Source organism: Euphorbia lathyris, chromosome 1, assembly GCF_963576675.1.
Source record: "Euphorbia lathyris chromosome 1, ddEupLath1.1, whole genome shotgun sequence".
NCBI classification, from domain to species: domain Eukaryota; kingdom Viridiplantae; phylum Streptophyta; class Magnoliopsida; order Malpighiales; family Euphorbiaceae; genus Euphorbia; species Euphorbia lathyris.
This window is the reverse complement of record NC_088910.1, coordinates 34855532-34881024: the sequence shown is the minus strand read 5'-3', so window position 1 is coordinate 34881024 and position 25493 is coordinate 34855532. Positions and strand designations below refer to the sequence as shown.

The 25493-nt window shown below is 35.1% G+C and overlaps 1 pseudogene; it reads left to right on the top strand.

The window, feature by feature from the left end:
• The first annotated feature begins 5495 nt into the window (after positions 1–5495).
• LOC136217696 (alpha-mannosidase At3g26720-like) overlaps positions 5496–25493 on the top strand; it is a 60244-nt pseudogene continuing 40246 nt past the window's right edge.

Below are 25493 nucleotides of genomic sequence, written 5' to 3'. Positions count from 1 at the left end.
ACTCATCGTCGCCATTGCACCTCGCAGAGTATTTGCTACATAAATCTGTATCACCAATAGGTTAGGAGTAGTTTGTAGTTGTGTCTCTCACCAACCCCAAAGTATTCACCGCTTAGATAACGTATAAAACCGAGTCGTTTAATACTTGCAGTTATAAATCCCGTGGATTCGATACCCGGTAACTGTCACACCCGACCCAAAACGGCATCGGGTATGAAAAGAAAACAGGATAACAATCTACGAATTCGGCTCTTCAATCTTTAACTAGTTCAATTCTTAATTTAACTTTCTTCTAGATAAAAATTTATTCGGACTACCTAAAATTTTATTTATTATTTGGCTTGAACTTGATAATTCTATCAAGCTTCCTACGTATCCCGAACGTTATAAATCTTTAAATCGGGAATCAAAGCCACGTAGTTCTACCTATTTAGGTAGTTTTCTTAATTTAGGTGGTTCTTTTTAATTATTCACATCTTGTTTGTTTGACTCAATAATCATTTTCTGTACAAGTTTATTTTTCACAATACAATTATTGAGCATAACTAATATTTAGTATCTCTAATATATTCTATATACGAATATATTATCGAATCCGACAATATAAATTTTTAACCTTGAAAATCATATTGTCAAATGAAATCAAATCACAATAAATCAATTCACAATTCACAAATAAATATCGATGTCTTCGAATTAACATTTTTATCAAATAACCCGTAATCAAATAAATTGTTTATAAAATCTGACTCATAATCAAATAACTCTTTATTAAATGAGTTCAAAACCAATAAACGGGTTATCAAACCAATTTGTAACCAAATAAACGTTTTACCAAATCAAATTCATAATCAAACAAACGGTTTAACAAACCAAATTCGTAATATCAACAAACTTAACATGATATCCATCCTAGAGTTTCTCCCCTTACGTATCAATCCCCACAATAGAACCGAGATATCTCATAATTTTGCCTAACCCGCATGGTCTTACTCAACACTTCTTTACCATACCCGATAGGTCTTTCAACTGTGTACACAGGCCATGTCCCTCACTGAACATGGACTTCAAATATAAAACCACCGGTCCGGATTACTCTAGATGGATATATAAAATCATTATCATAATATTCTCAATTGAATATTCTCAATCCAAAAACCATTCACATCGAGTTAATTTTCTTAAATCCAATAAAGTTAATACCACAAATATGAAATTATGCTTCAAATTCATCATTAAATAATTTAAATAATATATTTCCATAAAAATCATAAGTTCACAATTCCAAGGATTTAAATCACTCAAATATATATAGCTTCTTAAATCCAATAAAGTTAATACCACAAATATGAAATTATGCTTCAAATTCATCATTAAATAATTTAAATAATATATTTCCATAAAAATCATAAGTTCACGATTCCAAGGATTTAAATCACTCAAATATATATAAACTTAAATAGATTTTAAGTTAATTACTTTCATAACTTATTTTTATCCGGAATAGCTATGTGTAATACTAACCGGTATAAATATTTTAAACCGAATATATCGTTAGACTCGTTACGGTGTCATAAATCTATATATATATATTCTACTATTTTTCTTTATACCGACTCTAATTGGCTGGCAAATATCGGTATTAGTCCTTTTAATTTATAACTTATTTTAATTCGACAAATTAACATCACTTAATTATTATATAAAACTAAATTTTGCATCAAACACTTTTATCAGACCATTTACGTTTGTCACCGAAATGTAATCTGTAACACTAAACTAGTATCGTTAATTCTGACCGAAAGTTCAGTTAGACTCGTGACACTACTAAGAATCTATCCGTATATCCGTATAGATTCCAAATATTATTCAAAGTATTATATTAACTTTTATATTCAAATTATTGTACTAACTTTTATATTACGACTCAAATGGATAAATATTTGGTATGAGTCATTTTTAATTTATAACTTATTTAAACTCTAAAGATTAAAATGCTTAATTATATTTTATTGATAGAATTTGAAATAATTAACATATTCCTATTGGATTATTTTCGTTCAGTTAGATAGAAATTCTAAACCGACTTACTTAGTTTCAACTGGTCATACTTTAATCGATTATACTTTTAAATTCGTAACGTTGCTAAAAGCCCATTAATACCGAATTTCACGTTAATAAATCTAAAGAACAACTAGTCTAAAATTTATATGTATTATCTATAGCCGATAAATTATTAATCATAAATCTAAATCTGTTAAAATTGAACAAAATTACCGAAATTAAACTTATCAAAATCATACCTATAACATTTTAAAAATAACTCAAGTCTAAAATATCATTACCGAAATGTCGTCGCCAAAATGTCATTTCGGTCTCCGTTGCCGGTCGCCAAAACTTCATAAGCTTCGTTACTCTTGCTCATTAAGAATTTTAAGAAAAATAAAACTTCATTTCTTAAGTAAATCAATTTAAAGAAAATCAATTTGAAACCATAGTGTATATATATATATATAATTTAAAGAAAATCAATTTCTTAAGTAAATCACTTCTTTGTAAAAAGCACAAAATTCATTTCTCTCAGAAAACCATTTCTTTAAAAGTTCCTTTCTTTTTATAAAACTTCAAATATTCTGAAATAGAAATCCATTTTTTTTTAGAGCCTTCATCCTTTTCCAACTAATAAAGAACAATACTAATGTATAGGATTCATCCCCTTTTGACACTTTACATACACATGTTAAAATATAAAGCAACTTTCTTTCTTTTCTTGACACTTGACATGCTAGATTATTTATAATTTTTATAGATATCATAAATTGATTTTGAATAAAAAAATTCACAAACTTAACAAATGGCATGAATTTTTCATGCAAAATTTACATGTGTCAAATATGTAAATATTCTAAGTAACACATGTGATGTACATTACATGCAATTTGACACTTTCTAATGTAAACATTTGAATTTATAATAATAATAAAAATAATACAATTATTCTTTTAATTCTTTTATTCTACATATCTTTTTTTTTTACAAAAAAAAAACGTAAATGACCATAACAAGACACAATTATATATTATTATTTAGAAAAATATCAAGTAAGGTACTCTAATTTATAATGTTTTATAAAACTTGCTCATAATTATTAATTTATGATTAAAAACATTAAATTAAACCCAATAATATACTTAAATTCATAATTAATTAACAATCTATATTTTTTTTAAATAAATATTAATTTTTTTTGACACGGACGTGACACGGTCTTAACCGGATTATTACTTGATACGACGGGGTACACTTGCCCCTAAGTAGTCGTAGCGTCTAAGTAGAGTCAAGAGCAATTTATAAAGACCATATCCATAGACATAGCACATTCACCGCAATACACATTTAAATCGTCGTAAGAAACTCTACCACTAGGCGTTACGCCCCATCACCAACTACCTTCATCTTCATGTGATTTCCCAGGCTGATGTCTCGTTTGAACCCTTCCTCCATGGCACATAATAGAGAGACGTCTCATGTGGTTGCTACACCCAATGTCTAAGAACCACACATCCTGCATTTTTGCTTCAGCAGCTTCAATATATGCCATAAGAAGCATCTCTTCATCTTCATTCAACTCAACATAGTTAACTTGCTTCCCCAAATTGGAACACTCATACTGAAAGTGGCCCAATTGATGACAACTGTAGCATTCAATGGTTGCCTTATTGAAATTCTGACACCCTCGACCATGTCCTCTTCCTCCTCTAAAGGCATTTCTCTCTCGCCCTCGATTGCTGTCGCCTTCACTATAAGATACTGCTAGTGCTTGCTCCTCGTCAAGTTCTTTCTTGAACTTTGTAGGGCATCTACAGAAAGTTCATCAACATCCTTAGCTTCCTCAATGGAACACACAATATAGTTCCATCTCTCTGTCAATGTCCGCACGCTTTTCTCTACAATTTTGACATCATCCATGTCTTTTCCGCAATTTCGCATGTCATTAGCGATGACCATCACCCGACCAAAGTAATCATTGATTGATTCACCTTGTTTCATGGCTAAGACCTCGAACTCCCTTTGAAGCCGATTGAGTTGAGCGCGCTGAACTCGAGCATTCCCTTGATATTTCATCTTCATCGAATCCCATAACTGCTTAGACGTCTCCTTCTTTGTTATGGTTTTCAGAATTGATTTGTCCAGAGATTGAAACAAATAATTCTTTGCCTTAAGGTCCTTGAGTTTCATCTCGTCTAGGACCTTCTTCTGGGCATCTGTCAGAACAACACCTTCTCTAGGCAGAGTATAGCCTGTCTCTACCATGGTCCAATACTCTTTTGATCGAAGGAGGTTTTCCATGACCATACTCTAGTGATCATAATCCCCATCAAATTTAGGAATTGAAGGTGTTGAGAAACCACCATTCTTCTCCTCAGATCCCATGTCGACTCTCTTGTGTTTCTCTCGGAAGCACTCTTTAGGGTTTTTTTTAACACTCAATCTCTCTAAAAGTCTCTCTGCTCTGATACTAGATGTTAACAATTAGAGATTATGGCAACTGACATATCTTTCATTGAATTGGAAATGCTATTAAATAGCTTACAAAGATAACTGACCACTCCTAATTAGTGGCTTGCAAACAGACTACGTGTTAACAGAATCAGAATCAAATAAGATGCTAGAGATCCCTACAAAATAGGACATGAACTAAATAACATAAACTGCAAGGACTAAGTCAAATATTGCTAATAATTCAAATACTGCTAATATAGTGCAGGACCTGTCTCGCCCATTTGTAGAAGGTCAGAAGTTTGAAGATTTGCTTCGCCAATTTTGTGTCGGCAGTACCGAATACTAGGCTCTAGCTCCTCAACATGCTCACGGCACAAAAGTCGATTTTCCATGTCTCCATATTTCCCAAGCTCTTCATAAACAGCTCTACTTGACATATCACATGTTACCTAATAACTATATTTAGTGAACAAAAAGAGGGAACAGTATGAGCTTGCAAATATTGCAGAGCCATTACATCCATATTGGAAAGTAATAAAAGGCCTGAATTGATCCAAACAAATTAAAAAGTTAAAACTACACCAAAAAATCAATATAACTATCTAACTTCAAAAATAAAAATCATATATCATATCCTCATTTGATTATGGCAGCTTGTTCAGAAGGGATAATTAGGTTTCATAGTGATTCTTTAAAGTGGATTGCCACAACAAGGAAAAGCAACACATGGAAGGACAAAACTATCATTGTGTTAGTTGTGTTAATAAATATGAACAGTAAAATGACACTAGTAGAGAAGTACATATATATATATATATAAAGGAGAGAAGAATGTACCTAGCACTGATGAAATTCTTTAATGCAGTATCCCAATTTCGGTCTTGTTCAAACAACAAATTTCCATTCATATAAACAACATATGCCTACGCAATTGGTAGGTGAAGATTTTATAGATTAAGATTGGAGATGTTGCATCATATTTTGACCAAGATATGGTAACAGTTCAAACAAGCAGTGTTAATTCAGTAGAAGCAATAAGCAATAGAATTGGAAACTATTTGGGGGTGTTACATGATCAAGTAAATGATAAAGACTGCACCACTCAAATAAACAAATGTTATATAACTTAGTTGTAGCCTTGAATTCAGATAGACCTTGAAGGTACTTTGTATGGTCAATGTTTTTCGTATTAGGTACTTTGTTTCTCATGTGTTGTATTGTTTCTTTGTGTATTCGTTGTTTGTTTTTTCTTTTTGTAAATTTTTAGAATGGTTAAAGGTGAAAATGACACTCTCTCTTACAATTAGAAACATTCCACTTCTTCTAATTTTGAGGATTATGAAGAGAATACTTAAATTAAATTGATGTATGATATGGATTGAAGAGGAAAATATTGTGGACTGTGATAGCTTTATGAAGACATAGAAGAGATGTTTGGGGAGAAGTTGCATGGTGATGAAAATAAAAAGGTTCTTGTGAAGAATGTTGTCCGGAAAAACGTTGAGTCTCCTTATAAGGAGAGTAATGGTAGTGGAATGATGATCGAAAGAAGATAGTGACCAAGTGACAAAAGAAATCATTAAAGAAATCAAATAAAAAGTATTCTAGTAAATCCGATTTGGATGAAATTTCGCATGTTCGAAATTTTGAGGTATGTAGATTTTTTTCGTTTCACTTTATTTTAGTCAATTTCATAAGCTATGTATATGCATTGCTTTGTTTTGTTGTTGCTGGTTATGTTTGTTAATTTGTTTATTAGAGTTGAAATTTGATTAAACCAGCAGAAATTAGAAGAAATGGAATGAAACCGTGTGAAATATAATATAATTGGTTGAAATTTGGTTACGTTGAATCATATAAGATGAAATTGATTTGATTGCGTTTGAAGTTTTCGTGACATTATGTTAAATTGGTTGTAACTGCGATTTAATGGATTCATTCATTTTCATTAGAGACAGTTTTATTTGTAGTTATATTTTTGAATTGTTTTATCTGTAGTATTTTTGTTATTACAATTTTTTTTTAATTTTGATAATGCTTTTTAATAATATTTTCTTTTTGTTATACATGGATTTCATCAAATTTCTATCATTTTTATAGAGAGGAGAATTTGTGTGAAATTGTTTCAAATTTTGTGAAATATTGTGAAATTATGTGATTTTGTTGATGTTAACTATTTATAGTTGATTTTATTTATTTTGTTTGTCGGGTCTAGGATTTGTATTTTCAGTCAAGAGAATATCGGGATGCCAATGTACAAATAGATGGTGTATTCGTGCTTTGGGATATATAAAATCAAGGTTGAGTAAAGAATGGTTAAGTTTGTTTAGTAAAAGTTGTGTTGATAATTTTATTAATCGGGCAATTTGGCATAGCAGAATCAGTTGATTCATTATTTTCTTCTGAGAAAGGTTCATCAATAGGATAGTTCGTTCTTTATATGTGAAACTAAAGTTTGATAGAGTGGATTGAGTTTTTTTGAAAAATAGAAAATATTTTTCGAAGCATAGAAGATTGTTGATTTAGAAGTATTTTAGTAGGGAGATATTGGTCAATGTGAAAGATGTTTGCTTGAAAGATGAGAATGTTAAATGAGATTATGATGATTATTTTATTAAGGGTTTTATGGTTTTTTATTAGGCAAAAGAGGTAGGAAGCATGTACTCAAGCATCACACTAATTTGCTCCTCTCCTTTCCTTTAGAAAGTGATGTTATCTTTCTTTATTTTTTTTGGTAAAATTCCTTTTACCTCAAATAATGAGGTCCATACAAAGTAATTGCGTTATTGTGGGTCTTCTTTGATATTCCTCTTTGATGCCGTGATCTAGTCTATTGACTGTACTTTGTATTTAATTTGACTTACCAAGCTCTTTTAATTGTTTGCTCACTACCAACCATCAGAATGCTAATTCAAGCATGTTTCTAGATCGTATTATCAAGCAGTTTCTGTGTAGAATCAACCTATATTGCTTATAATACAACATCACGAATTGTCCCTAGGAAGATCAATGTTCATTTGGTGCCTCACACTCATGATGATGTTGGATGGTTAAAGACGGTTGATCAATACTATGTTGGATCTAACAATTCCATACAGGTTTTTTTTATCTTCTTTCTTATTTTATGGAATTTGATTTCATACGCGTATATTTGTTAAGGTCCTGATTTATTTGATTAATGCTATTTAGTGTCCTATAGACAATTATTCTAGGATACAAACTTAATGTAAATGAATTGTTCTTTATATCATTTGTTTTAATGAGATATATGTTTTATAACTATATAAAGGCAATCCCTTTTAAGCACTAAATAAAGTCTAATAAAAGGAAATCCGTAAGTTTATTTAAAGTGATTATAAAGTGTTCATACAAGCATAAAGTGAGACAAAACTTTATAATAAACTAATAAACTTAAAACCACCCCAAGTCAAGTGATATGTTTAGGATTGATATATCACTGTTGAGACTTGTATGTAACAATGTCTTCTGTCCGACAGAAAGCTGATCTCACAAGCTTCATATATGCAGATATCTGGACAGTTACATAGATCCGATGAAAAGTTGTTCATTAGGATTGGGGATCCGATTTGAGATAACAGGATGGGTAGATTCATCCTTGTCACATGTTCATCTCATTGGTATTAATAGGTATAACTAATCCTCAGACTCAAAGGAATATTAATTGGTATTCGATTACGGAATGTGACGCTTTGACTCTGGTGTAACACGATCCTTAACAGAGATGACTCTTGGGTGTGAACAGTAGACGTTAGGTATCACAGGAAGTGATTGCGGGATCGTTATATATTGGATTGAGCATTTATCACTCCCGATAAATGGGAGATACATCCATGGATCGCTTGTGGAAGACTCGACTCTAAATCCTTGCAAGGTGATAGCTTAAGAGTTGAAATACAGATTTCCCTTAACCTATCTTTTTGAGTTGACTCGGCCTGTATAAGTAAAACGAACGTCTCGCTATATGTGACTTGACATCACCCATAGTCATAAGATTCAGTTCAAGGATGTAGTTGATAAAGGATCGAATTATACTGTAACTAATACGGAAAGGTTAACGACAGAATCAACCTGTCTTCTTATAGCTCCGGGGGAATGATTACGGACTTGCTAATCACATACTCTGTACATCATTCCGTTATGCAAAGATTAAATATAATTCTTTGAAATTTATTTAATAACGTTGCATACGGCTAGAAGCAATAAGAACCTAATGGGTCACACATAAGACTTGGAACCTAAAAGAGAGATAGATGTTAATTAATTGATGGAAGCCCAAATGAGCCCAACAGGGCCCATGGATCAAGGGGGTCGAAATTCATGCAGCTAGATACATGAATAATTAATTTGATTTTGTTAAATCCTAATTAGATTAGGATTATGAATTAAATTAATTAAAGGATAAATAAGTTAGGAGTTTTAATTAGATTATATTACTCCTATTATTATCCAATAAGGTTATTGATTATTATCTTTTATATTTAGATATATTAATAGATAATATTTAAGAATTCTATTCCGAATTGAATTCTTATTCAAGAAACCTAATTCTATCTAACTAGGGTTTAGATACAAGAGATTATAAATACCCCCTACTAGGGATTTTTCGAAATCCATTATTGATTCCAGGAGAGAGAATTCGAAATCCCCTTAGCCGAGGATGAGATTTCACCGCTTCCTTCCGTTCAATTGATTTTCATCTCTTTCTCTTTATCCTTGATCTTGTGTTGATTAATTAGAGGCAATCTATTTTGGTTGCTATTAATCGGTTGATTTCTGATCGTTTACTTGTTTTGTTTTGTTGTGTTCATGAAAGAAGAAAAACAAACAAAAGGGAGAAATTCGTTTTACTACTCCTACATCAAGTTAGTTCACGATTTCGCGGATTCCCAGAGATTGAACTGTCAGATCGTCGCGATTTTTGGACAGGAGCTTCTAGACATATTCTTCCATGTTTCCACCGTTCGGATTGTCGTTCGGATTTCTGGAAAGTATTTTCGGGTAGGGGCAGATTGGTAGACAGTTTCTATCTCTTATGAAGTTGTGGGCACTTCGTTTGCAACGGTAGATAGAACATCTAAAAGGTATTTCTTCTTATCCCTCTTTATATGAAATAACGGTTAACGGATCTTGTGGTTTATGGAAATAGGTTTAAAATTTTATATTTCCGCTGCTATACTTAAATTAGATTATGATAATTGGATGAGTAAACTCATGTTGTCATAAACTAATGGGCAATATGGTTGGGATTAATATGAATAGCATATCAGTTACTAATGTGGTTAGTAACCCAATAACCTAGGAATCACATTGAGGATGTGATTGATTACATAAATCTACCTAATGAATGAGACTAGCTTGTTGAGTAAACTCAAGGCGAAATCTCAGGAGTTAGGATCCTAGCTCACTAAAGGATTTGTGAAATTCTTCGAATTAATATGGAGGGCTATTAATTTGGCAAAATAGTGGGAGCAATCTAAAATAAACTAAAAGGCCTATAATTTTAGATTGATATACTTTAAGCAAATGAATGACATACGTTTACTCTTTCTCACTCTCAGGTTTAATTAAACACACTCTTAAAATCATGACTAAAACCAATCTGCAAAACATTCTTACCGATAACAAATTGAATGGTTCAAACTTCACCGACTGGTTTCGTAACCTCAAAATTGTTTTGAAGTTCGATAAGATAGAGTATGTACTTGATACAACGATACCCCATATCCCTGCTGATGATGCTCCCATTGAGGAAATTGATGCTTACCAGAAGCACAAGGCTGATGATGATCATGCCGGATGCATCATACTTGCATCGATGACACCGGAATTACAAAGGCAACATGAGGAAATGGATGCCTATTCCATCATCATGCACCTAAAGGAATTGTTTGGGAAACAAACCAGGTGCGAACGCTACGAGATATCCAAGTTGCTATATCGTTGCAGGATGCAAGAGGGCACATCTGTCATGACACATTGTGTCAAGATGATTGGCTACATTACCAAACTTTCTAGTATTGGATTTGTGATGGATAACGAATTAAGCATAAACTTAATTCTTCAATCCCTCCCAGAGAGTTATTCACAGTTCATTATGAACTATTAGATGAATGACTTGTAAACCTCTCTTGAAGAGCTTGCAAATATGCTCAAGTTAGTTGAGCCCAATATGAAGAAAGACAAAGCCATACCAGCTCTTGTCATTGAGGGATCAAAGAAAAGGAAAGGGAATTATCCCAATCCTAAATATCCCAAGAAAGGTAAGAAAGCCGTGCCCTACAAAGCTAAGGGAAAGGAAGTGAAGAAGCCCAAAGGAGAGTGCCACTTCTGTGGTAAAGACGGGCATTGGAAGAGGAACTGCAAGGAGTACCTAGCCTCCCTCAAGAAGGGAAATGGCGGTGCTTCAACATCTGGTATGTTTTATATTGAAATAAATATAGTTTCACAGTCTGAATCTTGGGTACTTGATACCGGATGTGGATCTCATATTTGTACAAATATGCAGGAGCTAAATCAGACTGGGGAACTAAAGAAAGGAAGCATAAACTTGCGAGTGGGAAATGGAGCAAGAGTTGCCGTCCTCGCAATTGGAGATTATGTTTTGAATTTTCCCTCTGGGCTTGTAATAGAATTAAGGAACTGTTTGTATGTTCCGCAAATGTCTCGTAACATTATTTCTATTAGCCGTCTTGTTGGCGACGGTTTTCATATTTCAATAAAAGACAAGAGTTGTAATTTTTATAAAGATTCGATCTTTTATTTTTCAGGAATATCACAAAATGGGATTTATATGTTAGATGACAAAATTCCTGTTTTTGCAATTGATACCAAAAGACATAAGCTAGATAATTCAACTTACTTGTGGCATTGTCGTTTAGGCCATATAAACAAGAGACGTATGCTAAAGCTACATTCAGATGGGCTTATAGATCTAATCGATCCCGAATCATTGGAAACATATGAATCATGTTTAAAAGGTAAAATGATAAAGACACCCTTTAGCAATAAAGGTGAGCGTGTATCAGACACTCTAGGACTCATTCATTCAGATGTATGCGGTCCTATGTCAGTCCAAGCAAGAGGAGGATTCAGATTCTTCATAAGCTTCATAGATGACCATACCCGATATGGTTACATCTAATTGATGAAGCACAAATCAGAAGCTTTTGAGAAATTCAAATGCTTCAAGAATGAAGTAGAAAATCAATTAGGAAAGAAAATAAAGACGCTTCGATCTGATCGAGGTGGCGAATATCTTTCAGATGATTTTCTGAATTATCTAACTGAATGTGGGATATGCTCACAATGGACACCTCCCTATACACCACAACACAATGGTGTGTCCGAGAGGAGAAACCGTACCCTACTAGATATGGTACGATCCATGATGAGCATGGCCTTACTTCCAAAGACGTTCTGGGGCTATGCCTTAGAAACTGCCCTCTTCACCCTAAATCGAGTACCAACTAAATCCGCTAGTTCCACACCATATGAATTGTTCGTTGGTAGGAAACCCGTGTTTTCATTTATGAGAGTATGGGGTTGTTCAGCATTTGTCAAACGCATTGCGTCCGACAAACTAGATTCGAAATCTGATAAATGTTTCTTCATTGGATACCCTAAGGAAACTATAGGATATTACTTCTATCATCCAGATGATCAGAAAGTAATAGTATCCAAGCACGCAACCTTCTTAGAGAAAGAGTTTCTCGAAGAAACACAAAATGGAAGCGTGATTGAACTTGACGAAGTTTAAGAAGAAGAAACACCGACTGAAACAACAGAGGCGGTTGAGGTACCCGAAGAAGTCCCATTAGATGAGACTCCAGTGCCACCTATTCGTAGATCACAAGGAGTTCGTGAACTCCCAGTTAGATATGGTTTTCTAGTGGGAGATGATAATGAGGTTCCTGTGTTAGACGACTAACCCGAAAACTACGAAGAGGCTCTTACTAGTCCAGATTCTAAAGCATAGCTTGAGGCCATGGATTCTGAAATGGATTCCATGTATACTAACCAAGTGTGGACTTTGGTTGATCCACCCGAAGGGATAAAACCCATTGGGTGCAGATGGATCTTCAAAAAGAAGACAGACATGGATGGAAAGGTTAGCACCTACAAAGCTAGGTTAGTAGCGAAAGGATATCGTCAGAAGCAAGGAATTGATTATGACGAAACTTTCTCTCCTGTGGCTATGTCCAAATCAATCAGAATCATGCTTACTATTGCCGCTCACTACGATTATGAGATTTGGCAAATGGATGTGAAAATAGCTTTCCTAAACGGAAACCTGCTTGAGGATGTATATATGATGCAACCTGAAGGTTTCATATCAAAGGATGCAAACAAAGTTTGCAAACTTCAGAGATCCATTTATGGACTCAAGCAAGCATCGAAAAGCTGGAATAAGCGTTTTGACGAAACCATAAAACAATTTGGTTTCGAACAAAATTGCGAAGAAGCTTGCATTTACAAGAAAGCAAGTGGGAGCTCTATAGCATTTCTCATACTATATATGGACAATATATTATTAATGGGAAATGACATTACTCTACTATAGTCGGTAAAAGTATGGTTATCTGGTAACTTCTCAATGAAAGACCTTTGTGAAGCAGCTTATATACTTGGTATAAAGATCTACAGAGATAGATCGAGAAGATTGCTTGGTCTTTCACAGGCTACATACATTGAAAAGGTGCTAAATCGGTTTAGCATGCTTGAATCGAAACGAGGTAACTTACCCATGCTACATGGAGTAAAGTTAAACAATCATAAATGTCCTAAAACCGATGATGACAAAAGACGCATGGCTGTAGTCCCGTACGCCAACGCAATCGGTTCGATTATGTATGCTATGCTATGCACTAGACCTGACGTAGCGTTCGCGTTATCTGTAACGAGTCGTTACCAAGGGAATCCGAGAGACGAGCATTGGATTGTCGTCAAGAACATTCTTAAGTACTTGAGAAGAACTAAAGATATGTTCCTAGTGTACGGAGAAGGTGTAACATCCCTAAAACCCTAACATATACATCTTCCCACATTCATATATGTTTTCATGATTGAATACATACATTTTAGATTCATCGCATTGTCATTAGAAGTTTCATATGCATAATGCGATTACCGTGCGATTAGTAGACGATTAAGTTATGGCAGAATGTGTGCAAGTAGGTCATGTGATGATCTAAGATAAAAGGATTAGATTGTATGAACTTTGTGGAGTTAGTGTCTTGTAAATCATATAGCATTGATTAGTTTATATTTTTATTAAGTTTATGTTAAGGCTAATTGTATAAATGTTATGTGACATTAGGAGGGCAAGGTGCAATTGAACGCACACCCGATCGTGTTGAATAGATCGAACCAAGTGCGACGGTAAGCATATTGCTTATATATGTGTATGACTGTATTGTGCCTTGTGACTTGTTGAATGTGAGATGTGGTTGAATCTGATGTGAATGATGTGGATAATGTTTGAGTGTTTGTGATACGTCATGATTGATAAGAAAGTGATATGATTGAGTATGTTGCAGTGTTATGAGTAAATACGGCATGTTGAGCCTTGTGCACATACTGGAACTGGATAATGGTTGGATTATAAATGAATATAAGCTTGCTTAGATGGATATGTGAAATGGTCCAAGTTGAGAGTGCTATCCGAATATTGTGAGCTGGAAGCACATGTGTTGAGATATATAAGTACGTGAGTTGAGTGTAACTCCTCCGTAGCACAGATGATATGATTGAGAATTGAAAGCATGTCTATAACTGATATTGTGTGAGATATCATGTGATCCAAGTGAGGGGGTTACAGAAGGTGATATGAAAATATAAGGATTTTCAGACGCAAGTCATCTCACAGATGAGAATGATTTTAAATCCCAATCAGGATACCTGTTTATCTTGAATGGGGGCGCGGTCAGTTGGAAGAGTTCCAAGCAGGGAAGCGTAGCTTTCTCTACGACAGAGTCAAAGTATATCGCAGCTGCGAAAGCATCAAAGGAAGCGGTTTGGATAAGAAAGTTCATTACAGAACTTGGTGTGGTGCCTGACATTGTAAATCCCATTACACTATATTGTGATAACAATGGAGCCATTGCGCAAGCAAAGGAACCACGGTCTCATAATGCGTCCAAGCATTACCTTAAGCGATACCACATCATTAGAGAGATTGTGGCTAGAGGAGATGTGAGAATAGAAAGAGTACCTACAGAGGACAAAGTTGCAGATCCGTTGACAAAGCCTTTAACCCAGAAAGTACATGATCGTCATTTAACTTCTACTGGAATAAGTTTTAGAAACAATTGGCTTTAGTCCAAGTGGGAGTATGTTGGGGTTTAGTGTCCTATAGACAATTGTTCTAGGATACAAACTTAATGTAAATGAATTGTTCTTTATATCATTTGTTTTAATGAGATATATGTTTTGTAACTATATAAAGGCAATCCCTTTTAAGCACTAAATAAAGTCTAATAAAAGGAAATCCGTAAGTTTATTTAAAGTGATTATAAAGTGTTCATACAAGCATAAAGTGAGACAAAACTTTATAATAAACTAATAAACTTAAAACCACCCCAAGTCAAGTGATATGTTTAGGATTGATATATCACTGTTGAGACTTGTATGTAACAATGTCTTCTGTCCGACAGAAAGCTGATCTCACAAGCTTCATATATGCAGATATCTGGACAGTTACATAGATCCGATGAAAAGTTGTTCATTAGGATTGGGGATCCGATTTGAGATAACAGGATGGGTAGATTCATCCTTGTCACCTGTTCATCTCATTGGTATTAATAGGTATAACTAATCCTCAGACTCAAAGGAATATTAATTGGTATTCTGGATTACGGAATGTGACGCTTTGACTCTGGTGTAACACGATCCTTAACGGAGATGATTCTGGGGTGTGAACAGTAGACGTTGGGTATCACAGGAAGTGATTGCGGGATCGTTATATATTGGATTGAGCATTTATCACTCCCGATAAATGGGAGATACATCCATGGATCGCTTGTGGAAGACTCGACTCTAAATCCTTGCAAGGTGATAGCTTAAGAGTTGAAATACAGATTTCACTTAACCTATCTTTTTGAGTTGACTCGACCTGTATAAGTAAAACGAACGTCTCGCTATATGTGACTTGACATCACCCATAGTCATAAGATTCAGTTCAAGAATGTAGTTGATAAAGGATCGAATTATACTGTAACTAATATGGAAAGGTTAACGAAAGAATCAACCTGTCTTCTTATAGCTCTGGGGGAATCATTACGGACTTGCTAATCACATACTTTGTACATCATTCCGTTATGCAAAGATTAAATATAATTCTTTGAAATTTATTTAATAACGTTGCATATGGCTAGAAGCAATAAGAACCTAATGGGTCACACATAAGACTTGGAACCTAAAAGAGAGATAGATGTTAATTAATTGATGGAAGCCCAAATGAGCCCAATAGGGCCCATGGATCAAGGGGGTCGAAATTCATGTAGCTAGATACATGAATAATTAATTTGATTTTGTTAAATCCTAATTAGATTAGGATTATGAATTAAATTAATTAAAGGATAAATAAGTTAGGAGTTTTAATTCGATTATATTACTCATATTATTATCCAATAAGGTTATTGATTATTATCTTTTATATTTAGATATATTAATAGATAATATTTTAAGAATTCTATTCCGAATTAAATTCTTATTCAAGAAACCTAATTCTATCTAACTAGGGTTTAGATACAAGATATTATAAATACCCCTACTAGGGATTTTTCGAAATCCATTATTGATTCCAGGAGAGAGAATTCGAAATCCCCTTAGCCGAGGATGAGATTTCACCTCTTCCTTCCGTTCAATTGATTTTCATCTCTTTCTCTTTATCTTTGATCTTGTGTTGATTTATTAGAGGCAATCTATTTTGGTTGCTATTCATCGGTTGATTTCTGATCGTTTACTTGTTTTGTTTTGTTTTGTTTTGTTGTGTTCATGAAAGAAGAAAAACAAACAAAAGGGAGAAATTCGTTTTACTACTCCTACATCAAGTCAGTTCACGATTTCGGCACTTCGTTTGCAACGGTAGATAGAACATCTAAAAGGTATTTCTTCTTATCCCTCTTTATATGAAATAACGGTTAACAGATCTTGTGGTTTATAGAAATAGGTTAAAATTTTTTATATTTCCGCTGATATACGTTAACCTATTTTTCTAACAATATATGGTTTTTAAAATTTTCTTTTTCTTCTTCTGCTCACCTGAAGGATAACATCAATTTGTTCGACTACAATGTCTTTGATCGTGTGAATGATTTTGTGTCTGCTGCAATCTCTCAAGTAAGATAATGATGTTAATTCATTCTCTTTCTATTTATGTTCACATTATACCATCAAATGACGTATCCTCTTTAAGAGGTTAACTTTCTTTTATTTTGATCCCATTCTATATTAGAAAAGTTGGTTGTGTAAGATGGTGTTGAGGGATATGTAAAGAAAAAAGTTCAAGTCAGTGGAGGCATATTACAACAGTTCTTTACCTTCTGTTTTCCAGGCTAATATAACTCGGACAAATCATATCATGTGGACTATGGGGACCAATTTCCAGTACCAATATGCTCATACATGGTTCAAGCAGATGGACAAATTTATTCATTATGTGAATCAAGTTAGTATCTCCAGAGATTACAATTATGCGTTAAACTGCTCACAGCAGCTGAATGTTCATATTTTCCATCTAATTGCGAACTAAGCATGAATGTCTTAGCCGATCCAGCTGGGTCCTGGTAGTGAAGGGTCAGGTCAAGTCTTGTAAAGATTAGTTACTCAACCTTATAAAAGAATGCCAATAGTAAAAAATAAATAAAAAGCATGAACGTTTTGTGATTCCTTAATTGTAAACGCAAATGCTTGTGAGTTATTCTTGAGAAGTTTTCTGGATATAATATTTTTTTTATGGCTGATGAAGACTTCTGATTACAACATCTCTTTCTTTCTTTCTGTTGCATGCACCTAAATTATTAATTCTTTTTGGCACGTTGATTCAACTGTGCTACATATGATATGCTTTTGTTTTGAGGAATGTTTAGATCTTTCTACTTCTGTAATTTGCGATGCTAATATTGGAATGAATGCTTGCAGGATGGGCGTGTAAATGCTTTGTATTCAACACCATCAATATATACTGATGCAAAATATGCTGCAAAAGAATCCTGGCCACTCAAGACTGATGACTATTTTCCGTAAGTGCGAATTTGGGAATTGAATTTAGTATTGTTTGGCCATTCCTCTTTTCTCTTCAAGCAGTTAAAACTTAACAGTTGAAAATGTCAGATATGCAGATGATGCAAATTCTTATTGGACTGGATACTTTACAAATTCTTATTAGAACAATGAGTGGTTACTATTTGGTAAGAATTATATGATTAGGTTTTGACAGAAATCTGAGCAAATGATGCTTATTCTGAATTTGAACAAAAATTAGGCAGCAAGACAGTTGGAGTTTTTTAAAGGAAGGAGTAAAGCTGGACCAAATACAGATTCTCTAGCTGATGCCTTAGCAATTGCTCAACACCATGATGCAGTTACTGGCACAGAGATACAGCATGTGGCTTATGATTACGCGAAACGCCTGTCAATAGGATATACAGAGGTTTATATTTGCTTATTTGATGTTCTCTTGGTTTCCTGTTATTATGCTTTAGCTCAATTACTTTAAATCTATTAGCAATCTTGCAGGCTGAGAAGGTAGTTGGAGCATCATTAACCTGCATAGCAAAGTCAAAATCAAAAACTGGTTGCACAAATACAACAAACATGTTTCAACAGGCAATACTAATACTAACTAAGCTTTATATCTCACTTTGTGCATTATACTTTGTTCTTTGAAGTAGAAAGAGTTCAAACCCATATTTTTTGCCTAACATGCAGATTTTTCTTTGTATTTTTCATTTCAACCTTTCAGTGTCCTCTGCTGAACATAACTTACTGTCCAGCATCAGAAGTTGATATTTCAAATGGAAAAAGCTTGGTAAGGAGAGCACAAATGACATTCTCGCACTTCTTTTGGTGGAACAGAGCATTTTTTGATGGATCCTTTTCTGTAGGTGGTGCTTGTCTACAATTCTCTGGGGTGGCAAAGAGAGGGTGTGATAAGAATTCCCGTGAGTGTTTTTTTATGCTGAACTTTTGTGGTCTTTATTTTATATTAAATGGAAGCCTGTAGATTCTTAAAGACTCATATGTGCATGTATATGCATGAATGTATATATTTCTCTAAATCAGGATGCATATCCAATTTTGTCCTATCCAATTTTGTCTTATAGATGACTCTCTCATTCTGCAAATTTTCAATAGCTTATGTTTATCACCTGACATAAAAAGTTGATGCAGGTCATTAATGAAAATGTCAATGTCAAGGATTCAAGTGGAAAAAAATTGAATCGCAGATTTTGCCTCTTCTTGTGCCTCTGTAAGCATAAGAAATTACCATTCCATGGCATATATGGGCAGTTCCCCAAATGTGACCCCAAAGTACTGGTTGGCATTTTCAGCATCTGTACCACCTCTTGGTTTTAGCACTTACACAATCTCCAGTGCAAAAGTAACTCCTAAAGGTGCAGGTGAGGATAGCAATCTAAACTAGAGAATTGTTAGGATCATTTTTTACTATATTGACTGTAATGTATATTGTATTCACATTTAGTTTATTTGTATGTTCATTTCCTCGGTATGTTACAACAACATCTATTTCAGAGGCACAGATAATATACAAGACAGAAGTCACTCAAAATGATACAATTGTAATAGGTACAGGGTACTTAAAGCTACTATATTCTGGAAAAGAAGGAAAGCTTACTCAATATATAAATAGCAGAAGCTCGGTATGTAGGCCTTGTTTAAACTTTCACTTAAATCTAAAAAAAGTTAATTGTTTCAAATGATTCATGCTAAAATATAAGAAACTGTTACTTTTAATTGGTATATTTATGTGCATTTAACATTTAAGTTCTATTCTAATATAAACATGAAGGTCAAAACATACATGGAACAATCATATAGCTATTATACTGGAGACGATGGGTCCAAGGATCTCCAAGTTTTATTTATTCCTTCCAATCATATACTTAAGTGTCATCGTCTTTTCACCTGAGGAAAAGCATATGAGTAACTATTTGTTTAACTCATTGAAGGCTTCTGGAGCTTACATCTTTCGCCCAAATGGTACATATCCCATCAACTCTAAAGAACAGGTATATATGTTCTTTTCTCGAGTTTTTCTTAATATCTAGTGTCAAACAAGCAACTAAAAGGTTGAATAATTCAGGTCGCTTTCACAGTTTTGCGAGGACCTCTATTGGATGAAATACATCAGAGGATCAATTCATGGATATATCAGGTAGCTTCTTTCATAGCATAAGATAACATTCAGTTGTAATTTCTACTCTTCTTGAAACTAGTAGCCTTCAATTCCTGCACTTTATTTCTTCAAGAAAGAAAATTTCACGACTTTACGCGGATATGTTGCTTATTCTATATATGTTTGACCCTTTTTTAAACAGATAACAAGAATGTACAAGGACAAAGAACATGCTGAAGTTGAGTTTGTTGTAAGTGGTTAAAAATTTGTTGCCATATCAAATAATTAGTGTATTTTGGAAATTTTATCAATAAAATTCTCATATTTAGATTGGGCCTATACCAATTGATGATGGAATTGGCAAAGAAGTGGTTACAAAAATCACGACAACTCTGAAAAACAACAAAACATTCTATACAGATTCGAGTGGGTGTGATTTCATAGAAAGGGTATGTTACTTCCTTGTTTTCGCATATCTTTGCTTGGAAATTCAAATCAAGTTGTTTGTATGTAATGAAAAATTGTTGCTTTACAGATTCGAGATTACAGAAAAGATTAGGACCTCCAAGTAAACCAACCTGTGCAGGAAATTATTACCCTGTATGTTATTTCTCTGTAATTCCATGAATTGCATGAACCGCTCCAAACTTTTCCATATGGGAAAAAGTTTCATCAAATAACCTATATTACATTGTTGATATCTTAGAAGTGAAATTATTTTATTTTCATTATTGAATTTAACGAGTATATACTGAAACATGTGATTATGATGATTGAATTCTAGAAATAGATCGGATTAGAATGTTGGTTATGTCTTTAACTTGTTACTCTAGCAAAGAGCAAGAGAACACATACATATACTAACATATTATGTGTGTGGAAGTTATTGTTCTCAATTGGCACTAACTTGCAAGGCACTTTTCTTATTCATTCAGATTAATCTTGGAATCTACATGAAAGATGATAAGTCAGAGCTCTCCATCTTAGTAGATAGATCAGTTGGCGGATTAAGTATCGTGGATGGGCAAGTGGAACTAATGCTCCACAGGTTTGTTCTTTGTTTTTCGCAGCTTGTTCCTTTTAATCAGTTTAATTTTTATTTTTTTATGTTTTGCTGGTGAATATTATGCACAGTCTTGGGTTTTTTAACCTTTTATTTTTCCCAACAAGAGATTAGTTCACGATGACTCCAGAGGAGTTGGAGAAGCATTGAAAGAAACAGTTTGTATTTGTAAACTTCTGTAATCTTATATCTCAATATTTTCTGTATCATATTACATATATTTATATACACAACTTAACTAGACAGTCAACTATCCTTACCCCATAAGCAGCCTAAATATTTCTAACCTACAGCAGCCTTGAGCCACTCTGTATTAATTACATTTACATTGACAAATAGCACCTTAAGCAGCCATAGGTATGGACTATATTAATTACACTCCCCCTCAAGCTGGAGCATAGATGTTAATCATGCCCAGCTTGGTACATATATAGTTAACCCGATTTCCCAGTAATGCTTTTGTAAACACGTCTGCCAATTGTTCCCCCGTTCTGATGTGTGGAGTTGTTATTGTGCCATCTTCTATCTTTTCTCGAGTAAAGTGGCAGTCAACTTCTATGTGCTTTGTTCTTTCATTGAATACAGGATTATTGGCGATATAGATAGCTGCTTGATTATCACACCATAACTTCATGGGTTTCGTCTGAGCAAATCCAATCTCACCAAGAAGGTTCCGTAGCCATACAAGTTCACACGTAGTTTGTGCCATAGCCCTGTACTCAGATTCTGCACTGGATTTAGATACGACACTCTACTTTTTACTTTTCCAAGATACTAGGTTGCCTCCGACAAATACACAATAACCCGTAGTAGAACGCCTATCTGTAAGATCTCCTGCGTAATCCGCATCTGTAAAACTTTCAACAGTGTGATGACCATGATTTTGATATAGTATACCACGCCCCGGAGTCCCCTTTAAGTATTTCAGAATATGACTAACAGCATCCCAGTGTGAAGTTCTTGGAGATGACATGAACTGGCTTACAACACTTACTGCAAAGGAAATATCAGGACGAGTGATTGTATGATAGTTCAATTTTCCAACGATTCGTCTATATCTTTCAGGATCCGGAAGTAAATCTCCATCATCGGTCTTCAGCTTCCCATTTGGTATCATAGGTGCATCACAAGTCTTTGCCTCAATCAAACCGGTGTCACTTAACACATCTAGACAGTATTTTCTCTGAGTGAGGTAAATCCCTTTACGGCTTCGGCAAACTTCAATCCCCAAAAAATATTTCAATTGTCCTAGATCCTTTGTCTAAAAACAAGTACCGAGGAATTCTTTCAGTTTTATAATGTCAGTTTCATTATTTCCAGTAATTACAATGTCATCAACATATACGACTAGTAAAATGCACCCATAACTATATGATGAGTAGAACACAGAATGATCATATGCACTTCAATGAAGACCAAATTCAATGACAGCAGCACTGAATCGTCCAAACCAGGCACGAGGAGATTGCTTCAACCCATACAAGGACCTGCGCAACCTGCAAACTTTCCTAGACTCCCCCTGAGGAATCTGAATACTCAAATGGCCAGTCCGTTCCTGTTGGCGGCATCGCTTACTACATTACTGCACCATCAAGTCTTACTGATATGGCAGCAAATCCTTTCTATGCACTTTTCTATCTTGTTTTTATGTTGTCAACATGTGCTCTCTATTTCCATGGTGTGTTACATGGTATCAGAGCCTAAGGTCTAAGGTTTCTAAATTATTTTTTCTGGGTAGTATTTCCAGAGTTTTGAAGTATTTCCAGAGTTGTGTTTCTGCAAGGATTCAATATTTTCTGGGTAGTATTTCCTAGGGTTCAATATTTTCTGGGTAGTATTTCCCAGGGTTCCATTTCTGTCAAGAGCTTGGGTCTCTTGAATACTCACTATTGGGACATCATTCTATCTCACCAGCCCTCTGGTTCATCCTCTCATTCCGGCCACCCTGTGTTGTTGTCGCCACGTCTGCCAATTGTTCCACTGTTCTGATGTGTGGAGTTGTGATTGTGCCATCTTCTATCTTTTCTCGAGTAAAGTGGCAGTCAACTTCTATGTGCTTTGTTCTTTCATTGAATACAGGATTATTGGCGATATAGATAGCTGCTTCATTATCACAACATAACTTCATAGGTTTTGTCTGAGCAAATCCAATCTCACCAAGAAGGTTCCGTAGCCTTACAAGTTCACACGTAGTTTGTGCCATAGCCCTGTACTCAGATTCTGCACTGGATCTAGATACGACACTCTGTTTTTTACTTTTCCAAGATACTAGGTTGCCTCCGACAAATACACAATAACCCGTAGCAGAACGCCTATCTGTAAGATCTCCTGCGTAATCCGCATCTGTAAAACCCTCAATAGTGTGATGACCATGATTTTGATATAGTATACCACGCCCCGGAGTCCCCTTTAGGTATTTCAGAATATGACTAACAACATCCCATTGTGAAGTTCTTGGAGATGACATTAACTGGCTTACAACACTTACTGCAAAGGAAATATCAGGACGAGTGATTGTAAGATAGTTCAATTTTCCAACGATTCGTCTATATCTTTCAGGATCCGGAAGTAAATCTCCATCGTCAGTCTTCAGCTTCCCATTTGGTATCATAGGTGCATCACAAGTCTTTGCCTCAATCAAACCAGTGTCACTTAACACATCTAGACAGTACTTTCTCTGAGTGAGGTAAATCCCTTTACGGCTTCGGCAAACTTCAATCCCCAAAAAATATGGTTATCAGTGAAGGGCTTGAGTCCCTTGTGTATGTTTCCAGCCTTCAGTTTATCTCACCACCCATCTCAACCCTCCTTTCCACCTCCGGCCGTCCTGTCTCCGAAATCCGACCAGCTACCGACCTGCGCGTGAGTCCCACGCGCCTCCTTCAGAAACTCCATCCGCCTCCACGCACCGGCGCGTGCCTTCTCCTTCTCACCTCCGTTTTAGATTTCCGGCATCGGAATCTAATTTTCGGCCACCCTCTGTGATCGCCGCCGTCAGGCAAGTTCCTCCTCACGTGTAGTTTCTGCATTTCTGGTACTCCTTTTACGTGTAGTTTTTTTGTCGGTTCTGTTCTTTTATTTTTCGAAGTAGGGTTTTCACCCTTACTTTAAGTGTACTTCCTTTAATTTCAAGTGTTTTACCTTTATATTAAAAAAAACAGAAAAAAAGGAAAACAGAAAAAAAGAAAAAAAAAAGAGAAAAAGAAAAAGAAAAAAGAAAAAAAAACAAGAATATATATTGATGCGTGTCACCTAGTAGTGTTCTTTTTAACGACGAAATGTATATCACGATGATTGCGTTATGACTATGGATGTGGTCTTTCTAAGTGCTTTATATCTACTAGATGTCACTACTTAGGGGCAAGTGTACCCCGTCGTATCAAGTAATAATCCGGTTAGGACCGGGTATCGAATCCACGGGATTTATAACTGCAAGTATTAAACGACTCGGTTTTATACGTTATTTAAGCGGTGAATACTTTGAGGTTGGTGTGAGACACAACTACAAACTACTCCTAACTACGTGTGAGGCGAATTTATATAACGAAACTCTATAAAGTGATATGGGTGCGATAAGTTATAATCATGACAAATAATGACTTCTAATGTTTACACAGTTGATGGTTTGCTCTTGCAAAGACAACTACGTGTAGAGTAACCGACCCGTGAAGTACTTAGACTACGTGGTTCCTAGTCAAGGCATGTCTAATGCTTGGGACTAGAAATTAGGGCCCGTAAGTTCTGTGGCTTGTCAATTCCTACGGATTCCGATTTGTCACTTCCGGTAAGGCAACACCTATATGAATCCCTAAAAATAGCCCGAATGGCGTCGGAAGTCGCGTTCTCCTACACAACAATCAATTATGAATATCAAAACAAGTAACAAACATCAACACATATATAGAAAAGAAGATTATGAATCATAAATTATAAATATGGAAAGTGTAAATATGGATTACAAACAAGCCTAGTACATAGGATGAGATCAAGCTAATTAGCAAGTGTAAAGGGAAGAATCCACCCTCGGAACTAGCTAACCAGACTCAAAAGCCGTCTCTAAGGACTTGAATGGTGGAGCTCTCGAGCTTGGTGTGCGGAGATGGAGCGGGACTTTGATGAAATGCCGGGAGCAACGGACAAGCTCTCGAGATGGAAGAGTTTAGTTACACAAAGCCTAAACACAAATCTAAACTACAACAATCAAAACAAGTATAGTTTGCTCTCTCTAATTGGTGTATAAGTGTGTATCAAGAGCTGCCTATTTATACATATCAAGCTAGGGCAAAATTGTAACTTTGCAAGGTACAAGTATGGAGCAACATTATTTGTGCAGAAATCCCATAATACGCCCCGCGTATGGTGGAGTACGCCCCGCGTGTATGCCCATTCCGTCGGAAATCTCCTGCATGTGGACCAATTCCGGATCTTGATGCCTCAAACACGCCCCGCGTAGGATGGACTGCGCCTTGCGTGTTTGAGTCTCTGACTTTTTACTGCTTGATTTGGTCCTTTTACGCCGTGCGTAGCTTGAGGCACGCCCTGCGTAAA